This window comes from Dama dama, chromosome 24, assembly GCF_033118175.1.
Source record: "Dama dama isolate Ldn47 chromosome 24, ASM3311817v1, whole genome shotgun sequence".
Classification (NCBI taxonomy): domain Eukaryota; kingdom Metazoa; phylum Chordata; class Mammalia; order Artiodactyla; family Cervidae; genus Dama; species Dama dama.
Window position 1 is genome coordinate 11,397,670 of NC_083704.1, and position 14,866 is coordinate 11,412,535.

The following is a 14,866-nucleotide window of genomic DNA, read 5'->3' on the forward strand; positions in this document are numbered from 1 at the left end:
GAGAAGAAAGCATGCGCTCATCTGAGGCTCTGAGCACTGTCAACGGAGAACTCTCTCCTTCCAGCTGTGACCCTGCGTGTGTTTTCCTTTGTACACAGGCAGCATCCTGAAAGGAAGGGGGATGGGAGAACCCCTAAGAAGGGAGAGCAACTGAAAATCTCAGGAACTTTCAACTCTGAATTAACAAAATTTATGAGAAATTTATGACTTATGAGAATTGATTAAAAAAGAAATTGTTTTAGCCAAATAGTTTGAGTTGTCTTGGCATGACAGAAAAATTCTGCCCCACCACCGAAGGCAAGCTGAATTTGATTATAGAGAAGGAAGCTGAAATACACTGTTGTTCTTCCAACTTGTGACTATGGGTGTTAAGCCTGGTACCTGGGCATGAAGCACTCAGCACACAGGAGATGTTCAATGATATTATCACACATAGCCTTCTGCAAAGGAAGGAAGGGGTTTGTTTAGGGGAAAGTGGGGAAGGACATATTTTGTGGAAGGAACTAGAATCCAATATTAAAGGAAGTAGCAGGTGTCTATTGCCACCTCTTCCTGACCAGCTGCTGAGGCTTGGGGAGCAGGGAGTGAATTCACCAAGGCTACACCCACCCTAGTCCTGAGATTTGGGTGGGGAAGGATTTGCCAGAACAAAATCAGGGCAGGTGCAGAAGAGACCATGGGGGCTGGAGAGCAAAAGTCACAGATGCTACCTTAGCGGATATGATGGAACAGACATCAGAAGTTGGAAGAGAAGCACTCATAGCAAGGCAAAACTGAGAAAGCTGCTGAGAAGAGCAGGGAGGTGAGTCATCCCACTCTAGAGACAGGAGCAGTTCTTACTAAAGTGTGAATGGCAGCCTGGATCTATTTATCCTGTATCTCTGGGAACCTTCAGCATGATACCTGGCAGTTTTTGAAATGTTTTCATTGAAAATAAAACCTCTCTCAATTGAGAGAACACTTTCCATAGCTAAGGAAGACTACATTCTTCAAAACTGATGGCTTTGCATACAGTGTAGGGTACCCTGGGAGACGCGGGAAGCTCTTTCATTTCACCTTATTCAGCTTCTGTATGAGAAGGCAGTGAGGAATCACAGGTGAGGAAGTTATAGCCTCTGGCCCCAAATTTTGCATGTTATCAGCTATAAACTTCAGAGAAGCTAGTACCAACATTTTTTTCTTTTTGAGTAAGGCTTTTTCTTTAAATTGCAGTATAATTCATTTACAATGTCGTGTTAGTTTATACTGTACAATGAAGTGATCAGCTATTTGTATAGAGATCTCCTCCTTCTTGGACCTCCCTCCCAGCCCACCCCCAGCCCACCCTTCTAGGTCATCACAGAGCACAGAGCTGAGGTCCCTGTGCTATGCGGCAGCTCCTTGCTAGCTTCTATTTTACACATGGTAGTGTATATATGTCACCGTTACTCTCTCCATTTGTCTCCCCTCTCTTTTTCTGTTTAATCAAGTTTTCCAGCCACCATGTTCTGACCAGGAAAAAAAAATTCACTCTTTTCCCCTCAAAGAAACTCAGAATCTTCAACTTAGTCCATTCATGATGTAACTTTTGTCTGCTGAAGATCTCTGTTCAGTGCCAGCTACGGAATGTTTTGGCCCCGTTGCAACACTAATTATTGATCCTCTCCAGACAGCCAGAGCAGGGCATGGCAGCAAGCTGGAAGCCCTCTAGGCGGGGTCCCAGGATAGACAGCAGGTGACACGAGCCTGGCCTCTCCCTGTCTCTTCCTCCTCCCACCCTGAAAGACGAGACTTTCCAAATGCCTTTCCTCTGAAGAATCTGCTGCCAATGCAGGAGATGGAAGAGACATAGATTCCATCCCTGGGTCCAGAAGATCCCCTGGATGGGAATGGAGATGGGAATACTGGAGATGGGAATGGCGACCCACTCCAGTATTCTTGCCTGGGGAATCGCATGGACAGAGGAGCCTGGCGGGTACAGTCCAAGGAGTCGCAACGAGTCGGACACCTGACTGAAGCGACAGCATGCATGCATGCTCCCCCTCCCCACGTTTACCAGGACAGGCGATGCTTTGATTGCAAACTGTTACCAAGCGAGAGGCCTCTCCCGCCTTCAGAGCCTCCATTTAGCACTTAGGTTACATATTCCTTTCCATCCCATCGCTGGCCATTGCTTACAGCTCTGGGGTCTGTTTAGAGTTCTTTCTCAGTTCTTTTATCTGACTTACTGCAAATCCATAAATCTCACCCCTCCACCCTGACAGGTGAATAATATCTTGGCTGCAAATAAGACTCCTCAGGCAGAGACCTTTCCTCTCAGAAGTGTATGTAGACATCATTCTACTATCTTCTAATTTGCAGTGTTGTCAGAATATAGTTCCAGTGACAATCTGATTCTTTTTTCCTGCCTAACTTTATTTTCCTGTCTCGAAGGATATAAATTTTTCTCCTTACCCTTTAGGTTTAGGAATTCTGGCAGATACAGTCAGTTATGTGGTTCTTCTCTTCAATACTGCCTGGAACACTGCTCGGAACACGTCACTCTGAAGGCTAAGGGTTTTCTTTAGCCTCAATTCTCTCCTCAGTGCAGATAAATTTCTTTTTATTATCTGTTTACAAATAAGCTCTCCAGCATCTATTCTTTGCTCTTCCTGGAACTGTGCTGTTCGTATGTTAGGGTCTTGGGGGCCTAGGTACAAATCTGTTAAGTCCTTTCTTAATGATTTTCTTCCCTATGCAAATTTGCTCCGTTTTTCTGCTCTCACCCTCCTGGTTCAAATCTCAATCGTCACCATCCTCTTCCACTCATCTGCAAGAATTTTAAATTCAAAGATCATGGTCTTTATTCCAGAGAATGTTCTTTTCTTTGTGCTAAGATCAAACACCTTTGGCAGGCTTCTTGCCCTTTCACGTGAGCTCTTGAACAGGTCTCCCAGCACCTTCATTTCTTTGAGACACTGCCTGGACAGGGGTCCGACTGTTCTTTCTTGCTCTGAATTCGAGATCTCTTTGCCCTTGGCTCTAGAGCCCAGGACTACACCAAGAGCAGAGCGCTGGCCACAGTCTGCCCCGTGTGCCAGCTGCTAAGAGCATCTGCAGGGAAATGTAAACAAGCATAGAACCAAGTAGAAGCCAGTCTGCTCTTTATCTTCACGGTGGATGGCAATTTAAACAATGTCAGTGATAAAACACTCCTCTCTCCCAAAAAGTCTTCTGTTGGTCTAAGTTTTAAACAATGGCTGTGGTTATAGTAGAGTTTGAATTATATATATGCTAGCTGCAAATTAGCACATTTTTGTCACTCATCTCTTAATAGACACTGCATTCTACATGGAAGCTAAATTCATAAAACTTTCAGTTGTACAGCTGGCCCCCAATACACCCAACTCGGTGCTGAGCTTCTGTGAAGAATTAGTTCATAGCAAGTTGGAAATGTTCCAGTTCACATCTGTCTCCAGCCCCCACGATACCAAGTGTCCCTGAGTCAGCACAGCGGGTTCTAAGTAAGCAGTGACAGCACAGTAACTACTGTGGCCCAGAAAGAGGACTTGGGTCACCTCAGTTCTAGTACAGTGGCGCTATCTGTGTTTAAAATCTTTTTTAACTGGAAATAGAACTGCCATATGACCCAGCAATCCCACTTCTGGGCATACACACTGAGGAAACCAGATCTGAAAGAGACACGTGCACCCCAGTGTTCATCGCAGCACTGTTTATAATAGCCAGGACATGGAAGCAACCTAGATGCCCATCAGCAGACGAATGGATAAGGAAGCTGTGGTACATATACACCATGGAATATTACTCAGCCATTAAAAAGAATTCATTTGAATCAGTCCTAATGAGATGGATGAAGCTGGAGCCCCTTATACAGAGTGAAGTAAGCCAGAAAGATAAAGAACATTACAGCATACTAACACATATATATGGAATTTAGAAAGATGGTAATGATAACCCTATATGCAAAACAGAAAAAGAGACACAGAAATACAGATCAGACTTTTGAACTCTGTGGGAGAATGTGAGGGTGGGATATTTCAAAAGAACAGCATGTATACTATCTATGGTGAAACAGATCACCAGCCCAGGTGGGATGCATGAGACAAGTGCTCCGGCCTGGTGCACTGGGAGGACCCAGAGGCATTGGGTGGAGAGGGAGGTGGAGCGGGGATCGGGATGGGGAATACGTGTAACTCCATGGCTGATTCATGTCAATGTATGACAAAACCCACTGAAATGTTGTGAAGTAATTAGCCTCCAACTAATAAAAAAAAAATTAAAAAAATTTAAAAAAAATCTTTTTTAATGAAAAGCAGTATGAACTGCAAGCCAAAATATTTCATCTGAGAAGTGAAATTTTAGTTCATGCATCTAACATCTTCCTGAATTTGAATAACATTTTGAAAATTAAAATTTCTTCTTCTTTGTTAACTCTTGTTTAAAAAGAACAATTAAAATTCTTGTTACCGAACACTACATGATTATCTCTGAAAATAATGTTGTCGTATGAAGGTGGGAGTATTAAACTATGACCTATGTTAGGCATGAAACACCTCACTGCTCCCCTGGGTCCACTCCCGGGGGCACCCGAGTGGCTGGAAATGGTTCACGGCCCGCCCTGTGGGTCAGTGGGGACCCAGCTGCGAGGCGCCATCCCCAGGACACCTCAAGACAAAGCATGTGGGTCCCTGAGCCGCGCTGGCCAACACCAGCATTTCCGGGCATCCAAAGCAGGGAGGATCTGCTTCCTGTTTCAGACCCCTCACAACTTCTCAGGATCTGGCACCAGGAAGCAGTCCCAGATGCGTGCGTAGGGCCAGTCCTCTTCCCCGTCACAGGCCGCAGACTGCTTTCTCCAGGAACCTGCACGCGGCTCCCCACCCCACAGCTCTCTACAGTGCCCCTCAGTTCCTATTACGCTCAGAGAGAGAAAAAAGTCTTAAGATAGTTCCTTCCAAAGACTCCTGCCCAGCCCAAGGCCCGCTGACGGTCTCCAGACCATCCTGCCTGCACAGAAGTTGGGTTTGAGGAAGTCAGTCAGCTGCCATCTTTCTAGAGTCCCCACCGTGGGATTCACACCTCACAGCTTCAGATGTACAATCTGGAACTTTATTTTTTGATAACTAAACTTGAGTTCTTTGGCCACTCTTTTTCTACTTGGAATTGAAAAAAATGTTCCCAGTCAATGTAAATCAGTAACCGGCAGATTTAATCATGATCCATTCCAGATTTAAATTCAGTCAGTTCAAGATGGCATCCTTCTCCCTTGCTCTAATCTTTGTCTCATGGCCAACCTGAGTTCCTGAGACGCGCATTCTCCTGGCCTGGGGGAGAGGTGTCTGCTCTCGGTCATCAGCACCTGGGCCTCCTCTGAAAGATGGGCTCCTCGGTGTTCGTGATCAAGCTGGGGAGGTTTGGCAGTATCCCTGTGAATTTTTTGACACTCCTCCTATCAAGATGTGGAGTCTCTTTGAAGCCGGGCAGGACTCTGTAACTGCATCCAGGGAGAGAATGCAGTGGAAGCGCTGCCCCATGGGTTCTGAGGCCAGTTTAGAAAAGGCCGCATGGTTTCTGTAAGTTGCTTTGGGGACCCTGGTTCAGGGAGCCTTCAGCCACCATCAGAGACATCTGGGGCTGGTGGCTGCACTATGGCAAGACCGCATGGAGAGAGAGAGGCCTGAGCCGCACTGCTGTGCCCGCCCTCAGCTGTCTGGGTCTCCCTGGCCCGGGGCGAGATGTGTAAGGAGACAGTCAAGGGAAGCCCAGCCCCAAGTGCCTCCTGACTGGATCCACACAAAGAGCCTGAGCAAGAAGGGCCCCGCTGAACCCAGCTATCCCACCCCCACGCTGGTGAGCAAAACTAAGGATTGTTCCGAGTTTAAACTCAAGCCCATGGCTGAAGCTAGTGTCTGGTTTGTTTTGCAGCAATAGACTGCTGAAACACAAGTCTATGGACACACCTTGACGCCTGTTCCCTCGGCAGAAGCAAAGCTCAGCAGCTGAACTGGGAGCTCCACCTCTTCCCTGCCATGGGTGACACTCTGACTCTGGGCCAAACCCCCATCCGTTCCGGGCCTGGGATAAATAACCCACAGCCTCTCTCATGAAGTCCCCACACCCAGGGCCACACGGATGCCCAGCGGTCCCATCAGCTCTCAACTCTCAGCCAACTTCCTGGTCCCACTCCAGTGTGAGAGGTGGGGGGCTACCCCCCAACTCCTCTCCAGACAAGGTCGGCAGCCTGTGCCTCACCTACTGTGAGGGCCTCTTTGGGGGATGAGGCTAAAGACTGTCTAGTTCTAGGTGAGAAACTGCAAGCCAATACCCTCAGCCCTCAGACACACCAGGCACCTTCCCTGAGTGCAACCGTGTCTAAGCTCTTGCATCTTCCCTAAGTGCAACATATTTCTTTCTATCTGCTGGATAGTTTTTCCTCTGATGTGAGATTCAAAGGCTCTTGTGCCATCCCATATATTTCCATCTCTACTTTATGTGGCACATAACTATCCTCAAAATTCTCCAACAATGATTACTTATACAAGGCTGCAAGGGTTAGATCATCAAAGGTCTTATGGGTTAAACCAAGGAGTCTGCCCCAGAATAAAAATTCCTGGACACAGCCATAAGCAGCAGCCTTCAGCATCCCTCCTATCTCCCAACAGAGGCTCTCAAATTATCAAAGAAATGGAAACAGAAGCTTCTGCTCCCCAGAATAAATCAGAACACCTCCCACCCCCATCATGACCAAAAATAAGGCAAAGGGTTACAGCAGTGTGGAGCCAGTCAGGAGAGCCTGCAGGATTTCCTCCGAGAAAAACTCTGCCACTGAGACAATCACCTCATTGCCAAATTCCAAAAGAGCTGAAGAGGGTGAGGTCATGGTTGTCTGCAAGTAAATCCAGTTTCCACGTCACCGTTCTCCATTAGAATCCCCACCTTGGCTCAAAACTCACAGAGAAACACCTTGTGATGGATGCAGTCAGCAGGAGAGGCCTGAAATGCACGCGGCCCCCTAGGCACTTTTTCTAAGGGCTGTCCCGTGTCACCTGTGTACGTGTGCAGGGCAAAAGGGCAGAGAAGGAAAAGCCGAACTGGAAGACAAAGAAAAGTTTCTCAGCAGTTTTCTGATCCACAACAAAGAAAGAGCCATGAGGGAGGACTCATCTGATGGGTACATCCCAAGAGCTGGGAGAAAAGCGGGGCAGAGTCCTGGAGGTTTCAGACACTCATTCTCAGGGCGGGAGCCTACCCAGCTTGTGTGAGAGAGGAGAAAAACAGAAGCAACGTTTCTGAATTTCCAATATGACTGCAGCAGTCTTCCCATAAAAACAGCAAGGGCCTTAGCTCAAAATACCAATTCAGAAATTAGCTTTCTTTTGTAGCCATTTCTCTGATATTTTGAATAAAATTAACTTTATTAACAAAGTCAACTGCAAATGCTCCAAAGCCATTATTTGGAATATGAAGGAAAAGAAACTTCTCTCTCACACATATACAAAACCTTCATTGCCTGGCACACAGCAGGAGCTTAAATATGGAATAACAGTGAATAAATGAATGAATGAACAGCCCCTTAGAAGGCAGGTAACATATTTCTTACCCTCTTGCCTAGACTTCCAGGGAATCCAAAGGAATGGATATAGCTGCTGACCCAACCCTGGTATTAAATGATGGCACCATCCAAGTGTATGGCATCCTGTCAAGGCCTTGCCACCATCACCCAATCGTTACCCATTAGCCATTGCATCTTCCCGGAAGCAGGGTTCCTCTCTGTCCTAGCACAGTGATCAGCGTGCCAGGGAGACAGCTTTGTTCTCAGAGGTGTGTCTGCAGGATCCTCTGTGAGCGATTCGGAGGACTCACGCCATTGGGATCCTCCACTGGGAGGACTCACGACATCTGGCAGAGGTACCTGCACTGGATGCAGGACAGCAGGACTGGGCGTCACCCTGGACTCCTGCTGCCAAAACCATCTTCAGTTGAACGTGAAGTGAGCTGTTCGGTCCCTACCACCACCTTTTTGGCGAAAGAGGCAAATGACGCTGTTCTCTTCAAATCAATCAGCCAGACTTCGCTGAGCTTTCAGCTCCTGCCTGCAAGGAACTTACCATCTGTCGGAAGAGGCAAGCTTTACACCCAAGGAACAATGAAGGAACTAACAACACCTAGTCAAGACTAATGGACCACATGGGAGTGTCTTTACAACTTCCCTTCTTTTTGCCCATGACCGGAAAATAAACACTGGCCCACAATAAACACATCACAGAACTGAAACTGGACAAGACTTCCACTAAGACATGGAGAGGAAACAATGAGGGATTTTCGTGATGCTCAGGAGAGCACCAAAGAAGTAAAGTGCCTTCACTGTACTCAGGTGCTATTTTCAGCAAATGATGCCTCATTAAAGTGCAGGCCAGTGGCTCTCAGACTTGGGTGTATCAGAACCACCCGGAAGCCTTGTTAAAACAGAATGCTCGGTCTTGCCCCCAGCGTTTCTGATCCAGGAGATCCAGGTGGAGCCTGAGAATCTGTATTTATAATAAAATCTCAGGAGATACTGCTGCTGATGAGAGGGAGGGAGGACCCCACTCGGAGACCTGCTGATTTACGTGGCTATTTTGAAATGGATACTGTCTGTAAATGTTTGATCTATGTACATTCTAGATGATGCCCAGTTCTACATAAAGCATCTCACTGCTTGTTAGTGAGAGCCGTGGGAGGAGAGGAAGGGGTAGAAAGGGAGGGGAGAGGGAAAAGAGGAATAAAATTGTCACTATGGAAGAAGGATAGCCATGATTACAGACTCACTCAGGGCTGGCAGAATCTAGTATCTGTAGGCTCCAGGAGGTGACATAATTGAGAAAGGGGTAAGCAGGGATGAGAAACAGCCACTGTCCACTACAATGTGGGAGACAGCGCGGGCGCGGGGGCTGGCTTTCAGGACCCAGAACTTCACGCGGTCTCTAAAACGAACAGCCCGTATTCAATTCCAGTGGGGTGTCATTATTCAAAGAATGGGGCCTGATTTTTCAAAAGAATGAAAAATTTTGGATTCTATGAGGTACTGATAACCAGACTCATGGTAAACAAAAAAAAAAACAAACAAACACAAAAAACATTATCCATTCAGTATTTGGGATGATCCTAAAGACAAGATTAAGCAATTCTCCAGAATTCGGCTGTGGAACAATGATTGACATCTCTTGGAGGACAGAAAACTAGCCCCTCTGGCCGGAAGGCAAACAGGTCATCTCAAATTTGGTGTGAGCAGCTTTCATCGCCAGCCAAGGTCACTGAACCTCGCTGAAATCTGGCTTTTAAGGAGACCAGGGCCCTGTGCGCTGGAAGCCAATCTCTGTTCATCCCAGGACAAGAAGCCGGAGATACCTCCCCTGCCCCAGGACTCCGGGGAGTCTCCCCGCTGAGAACAGAGGCCATGGTGTGGAGCTCCGGGTGGCCCCAGCACAAGCCTCCCTTCCCGGACACACAAGCAGGGAAGCAAGCTCACCCCACTGAGAGCCTCCGGGAGAGCCGGCAAGGAGCCCCCTGGGAGCAGGGCTGTGTCCCCTCACCCAAGGATCTCCGGAGCCCAGCTCAGGGCCCACCCAACATGCGAACTCAGGGCTGCGGACCTAGATACTGCCACCCAAATGAGAGCCCTCTGGAGAAGTAACCCACTTTCTTAAAAACCCTCCTTTTCCGCTCTCTTCTTTGGGCCCCACAAACCTCTCTGCTCTCCTGGCCTCCCTGCTCTCCCCGGCCCCTCACCACAGGGTCCCGTGCATCTGTGTCTCGGATGCTGAGAGCTGCTTTTTGAGCCATTAGAGCAGAGGACCCGCGCTGCCCTTCACCTCCTGTCTCCAGGGGGTTCTAGGAGACGGGAACAGACACAAGGAGGAGAAGGCAACTGAGAATTACACATTTTAAAAGCTTTAAGCAGCACTTACCTTAGACCCAAGGCAACTTCCAAAACCCCCAGCACAAGGCACCCCATTAGAAGCTGTGGTAGGGGTATGTGGCTTAGTTTAGAGGATGAAACCAGGTCTAGGGAGGTCAGTTCTCTCTTTACATGAGACTGAGGGGCTTCCTGGGATCCTGGAGTCTCAGCACTGCAACTCAGAGTGTCCCAGGAAGAACAGGATGGATGGATGAGTAGATGATCGCAAGATTCCTGGCCCCTAGGCCTGTCTTAAAGGTTGAGTCAACTGAATGGGAAGTTTTCAAATATTCCCATACCATTATCACTCCCCCTTGCCTCCTACTTCTCCTCCGAATCAAAATGTTGGAGACAAAATCAAAGGAGGAAATGGTGGACTAAGAAGAATGAGTCCTTCAACTTCACCCACACTAGGAGACACAGTGTGAAGGAAGGAAAGCAAGCCAGAAGGCTTTGCTGACCTTGACGGCACATTATTTAATCCACAAATTAAACAGAGTCCAGTCAGAGCAGTCCTGCCTTGGAAGTGGGGGGACTATGTGGGGAATGAGCTGGAGACAGAAGTATGCTGGAGAGCCCCACCCTGGAGGACTTCATTCTAAGATGTGTGTGTGTGCTAACTTGCTTCAGCCATGTCCAACTCTTTGCGACCCCATGGACTGTAGCCTGCCAGGCTCCTCTGTCCATGGGATTCTCCAGGCGAGAATACTGGAGTGGGTTGCCATTTCCTCCTCCAGGGGATCTTCCTGACCCAGGGATCGAACTCAGGTCTCTTACATCTCTTGCACTAGCAGGCGGGTTCTCTACCATGAGCACCACCTGGGAAGACCTTAAGATGAGACCCTTCCTTTTCCTTCGGAGGAGCCCTGCCCTCCCTTCACAGGCTGGTTCCAGGATCAGTTCCACAGATTCTGTTTTGCATTAGTGCTCTGTAACAATAAAGAAATGGGTTCTTGAAAATCATTTCTGGAAGCTGATTGTTTTGACACAGCAAACTTCAGCATTTTACCAAAGCAGATTTCTCCTCCATTTAGCTTATTTCACCATGAAGTGACCCTATTCAGCAATAGTGTGTTAGATACCACACCTGGACACTGCAATTCCCATCGATTGTTGGAAAGGGAGGAAGTGAAAGAAGGCTGCCCCAAATGGAACAGAAACTTTATTTAAAACAATTTTCTGAAAAACAGTGACTGACCAGAGGTTCTGAGCCAGGATAGCTGGGAACAAGCCATCATATTCCCCTTTCAAGGCACAGCTCCCTGTTGCTTTCAGTTCAGTTCAGTCCCTCAGTCGTGTCCGACTCTTTGCGACCCCATGAATCACAGCATGCCAAGCCTCCCTGTCCATCACCAGCTCCTGGAGTTTACTCAAACTCATGCCCATCGAGTCGGTGATGCCATCCAGCCATCTCATCCTCTGTCGTCCCCTTCTCCTCCTGCCCCCAATCCGTCCCAGCATCAGGGTCTTTTCCAATGAGTCAACTCTTTGCATGAGGTAGCCAAAGTATTGGACTTTCAGCTTCAGCATCAGTCCTTCCAATGAACACCCAGGACTGATCTCCTTTAGGATGGACTGGTTGGATCTCCGTGCAGTCCAAGGGACTCTCAAGAGTCTTCTCCAACACCACAGTTCAAAAGCATCAGTTTTTCGCTGCTCAGCTTTCTTCAGAGTCCAACTCTCACATCCATACATGACCACTGGAAAAACCACAGCCTTGACCAGACAGACCTTTGTTGGCAAAGTAATGTCTCTGCTTTTTAATATGCTGTCTAGGTTGGTCATAACTTTCCTTCCAAGGAGTAAGCATCTTTTAATTTCATGGCTGCAGTCACCATCTGCAGTGATTTTGGAGCCCCCAAAAATAAAGTCTGACACTGTTTCCACTGTCTCCCTGTCAATTTCTCATGAGGTGATGGGACCAGATGCCATGATCTTAGTTTTCTGAATGTTAAGCTTTAAGCCAACTTTTTCACTCTCCTCTTTCACTTTCATCAAGAGGCTTTTCAGTTCTTCTTCACTATCTGTCATAAGGGTGGTGTCATCTGCATATCTGAGGTTATTGATATTTCTTCTGGCAATCTTCATTCCAGCTTGTGCTTCCTCCAGCCCAGCGTTTCTCATGATGTACCCTGCATATAAGTTAAATAAGCAGAGTGACAATATAGAACCTTGACGTACTCCTTTTCCTATTTGGAACCAGTCTGTTGTTCCATGTCCAGTTCGAATTGTTGCTTCCTGACCTGCATACAGGTTTCTCAAGAGGCAGGTCAGGTGGTCTGGTATTCCCATCTCTTTCAGAATTTTCCACAGTTTATTGTGACTGTTGCTTCTAGCAGACCACATATTTCTTAGTATTTCTGATGTAGTGTTAAATCAAAAAGCTCCCTAAAGGTTGCTGACAAATCAGATGCTGCTCTGTAAAAATATGAACCCCACTACCAGGGAAAACTGAAGGCCTAAAGAGTTTTAAAAAGGAAAAGGCCATTTCCCACTAACATACCACCCAGTAATCTGATATCCAGGGCATCTCGGCTCACATTAAAGGCACAGTTGTAGGTCCTGGTTGACTCAACCAAATCTTTGAAGCTTAAAACTCTTAGGAATATACAAAGAGAACATGGCCTTGACCAACCTGGAGCTCCATATTAATTCTGAAAATGATTTCTGACTGCAAAGTAATCCCGTCTTCCTGGGCAGCGCTGTTTCCAGAGCATCTCACACCATCATGTCATTGACTTGCCACAAAAACCTGAATCCGTTCAACACGGTATTCTCACACGTATCCCTCAACCAAGGGAAAGGAGGCTCAGAGAGCCCTTCATAACTTGCTCGAGATCACATGGCTTGAAAGCGACAGTTGGATCTAACACCTAAGGTTTCTAATTCTTCTAACTTTCATTCCTCTTTTGAGTACTTCTTCAAATCAATCCAAGATTTCCTGCTAGCTTCTATAGTACCTGATAACAATTCATATCTTCTGCCATAAAGAGCAAAGCTCCTGGCTTCTCCAGCAACTTTATCTACTTATATTTCTTAATGTATCAGCTCTTATGCTAACAATTGTACAGCTTTATGTTCTATGGCTCAAATTCACTCAATCACTTCAGAAATATTTATCAGACTCCTCCAAGCAATGTGAGAGAAACTGACAATGGAAACACGAAACTCAGTATTAACAGAGCAGTCACTGCCCGCACAGACCCCTGCATCCACAGCAGGGGCTAGCACACGTCCTCTGTAAGGCTTGGTGGCTATACCGTGTCTGTCACAACTACTCTTTCACTGTAGGTAGGGACAAAGCAGCCATGGAAGATGAATGGACGTGTCTGGGTTCCAATAAAACTTTATAATCACAGGCAGTGCATAGGATTTGTCCCACGGGCTGTAGCTGGCCTCCTCCCCATCCAGAATGAGCCTCAAGGCAGAAAAATCCAACAATGAGACCGTATGTTAAATGTTCTAAGATCCTGTGTGGGCAACTTGGCACCACCACTCCTATCTGAGGCTGGGAAATACATTTCCTAGAATGCCCTTCCCTATGGCTCTAGGTTAAAGATGACTAACAGGAAGTCATGTGAGATCGTGAAGGCAGAAGAAAAGCAGAGGCCATTTCTTTAGGAGATCATAGTGGTCAAACAGGAAGAGAAACAAACGGTTATATGCCCAGAGGGCCCAAGTTGCCCACCTTTTCCTCTCAATCCACATCCAGCTCACATTCCTGGCTGCCAGCCCTTCTGGCCACCAGTAGCCGCAAGTTCACCACAAGGCATCTGTCTGAACCCTGTCCAAGGGACAGATTCCGCAGAGACAGCAATTTCTACATGCATTTACGTAAGCACCTCCCTTGGAGATTCGTGTCAGCAGTCAGGCACACATAGCATCTTGGATTTTCCTGAAGTTCTACTTCTTCCCAGCCTGTGCTTCAGGCAAGCGTAACAAGAGACTACTTCTCTGACACTGTGACCTCCCCCTTCCAGACCTTCATTTCTTCATGGCCTTTCATTTTCACATAAGAAAAAAAGTCCTGTATTAAATTCTATATCCCATGCTATGCTGTGAATATTTGCATTCTTTCAAGAAGCAGACTCTAAAATGAGGATCACATTTAAGTACTTTATTTGGGAAGAGATCCCAGACAGTCTCACTAGGGCAATAAAAGCAGGAAGGGGAAGCGATAAATAAAAATTGTTTTATCAAGCCACTGCCATTCTGGGTAACTGAATTTTAATCCCAAGGGGTAATTCAGGAAACTCTGCAAAACAAAGGTCTGAGAGTTACCTCACCTGAAAGGTGACGGGGCGAGGGTACTGATACATGAGCTCCTACCAGCTGTTACTTAGGGGCTGCTGGGAGAGGGGGTAAGCGACTTTCCACTGCCGTGAAGAACACTGTCAGGCAAAAAGATACGGATGCTGGCAGCTGGAAACCTCGCAAGTGGGCTGGAGGTTCAGGGGATGTGAGCAGGAAACGGACATCATCTTTGCGGTACTGTTCATTGCTGTAGGAAGCACCTGGCAGAGAGTGAGCTCTCACGTACGTGTACGTAAATGAATGATTAAACGTGACTCGACAAATGGGAATGAAGTACTAATGCCCGATTTCATACAGGGAACTAGGCAAGTGATGAATATATCTGAGGCTAAAGTTCACACGCGTGCATGATCAGGCACAGCAACTAACTGCACCCCTCCATGGGCTGCTTCCACAGGAAAATTGTGCAATGTTTTCAAGTGCCTTAGAAGAGTCAATTTACTACACAACTGCAACAATAGCAATCATCATAATAACTCTTTCTACTTAATAACACATTGGAGTCAGTGACAATAACAATTATGCTATAATGAGCTTAGCTGGCAGAGAAATTCAGCTTGGATAATACGGTACGCATACCTGTTTTTTGCTTCCATTTCTACTTCCTTACTTTTGACTAAAGATGTGTTCACCACA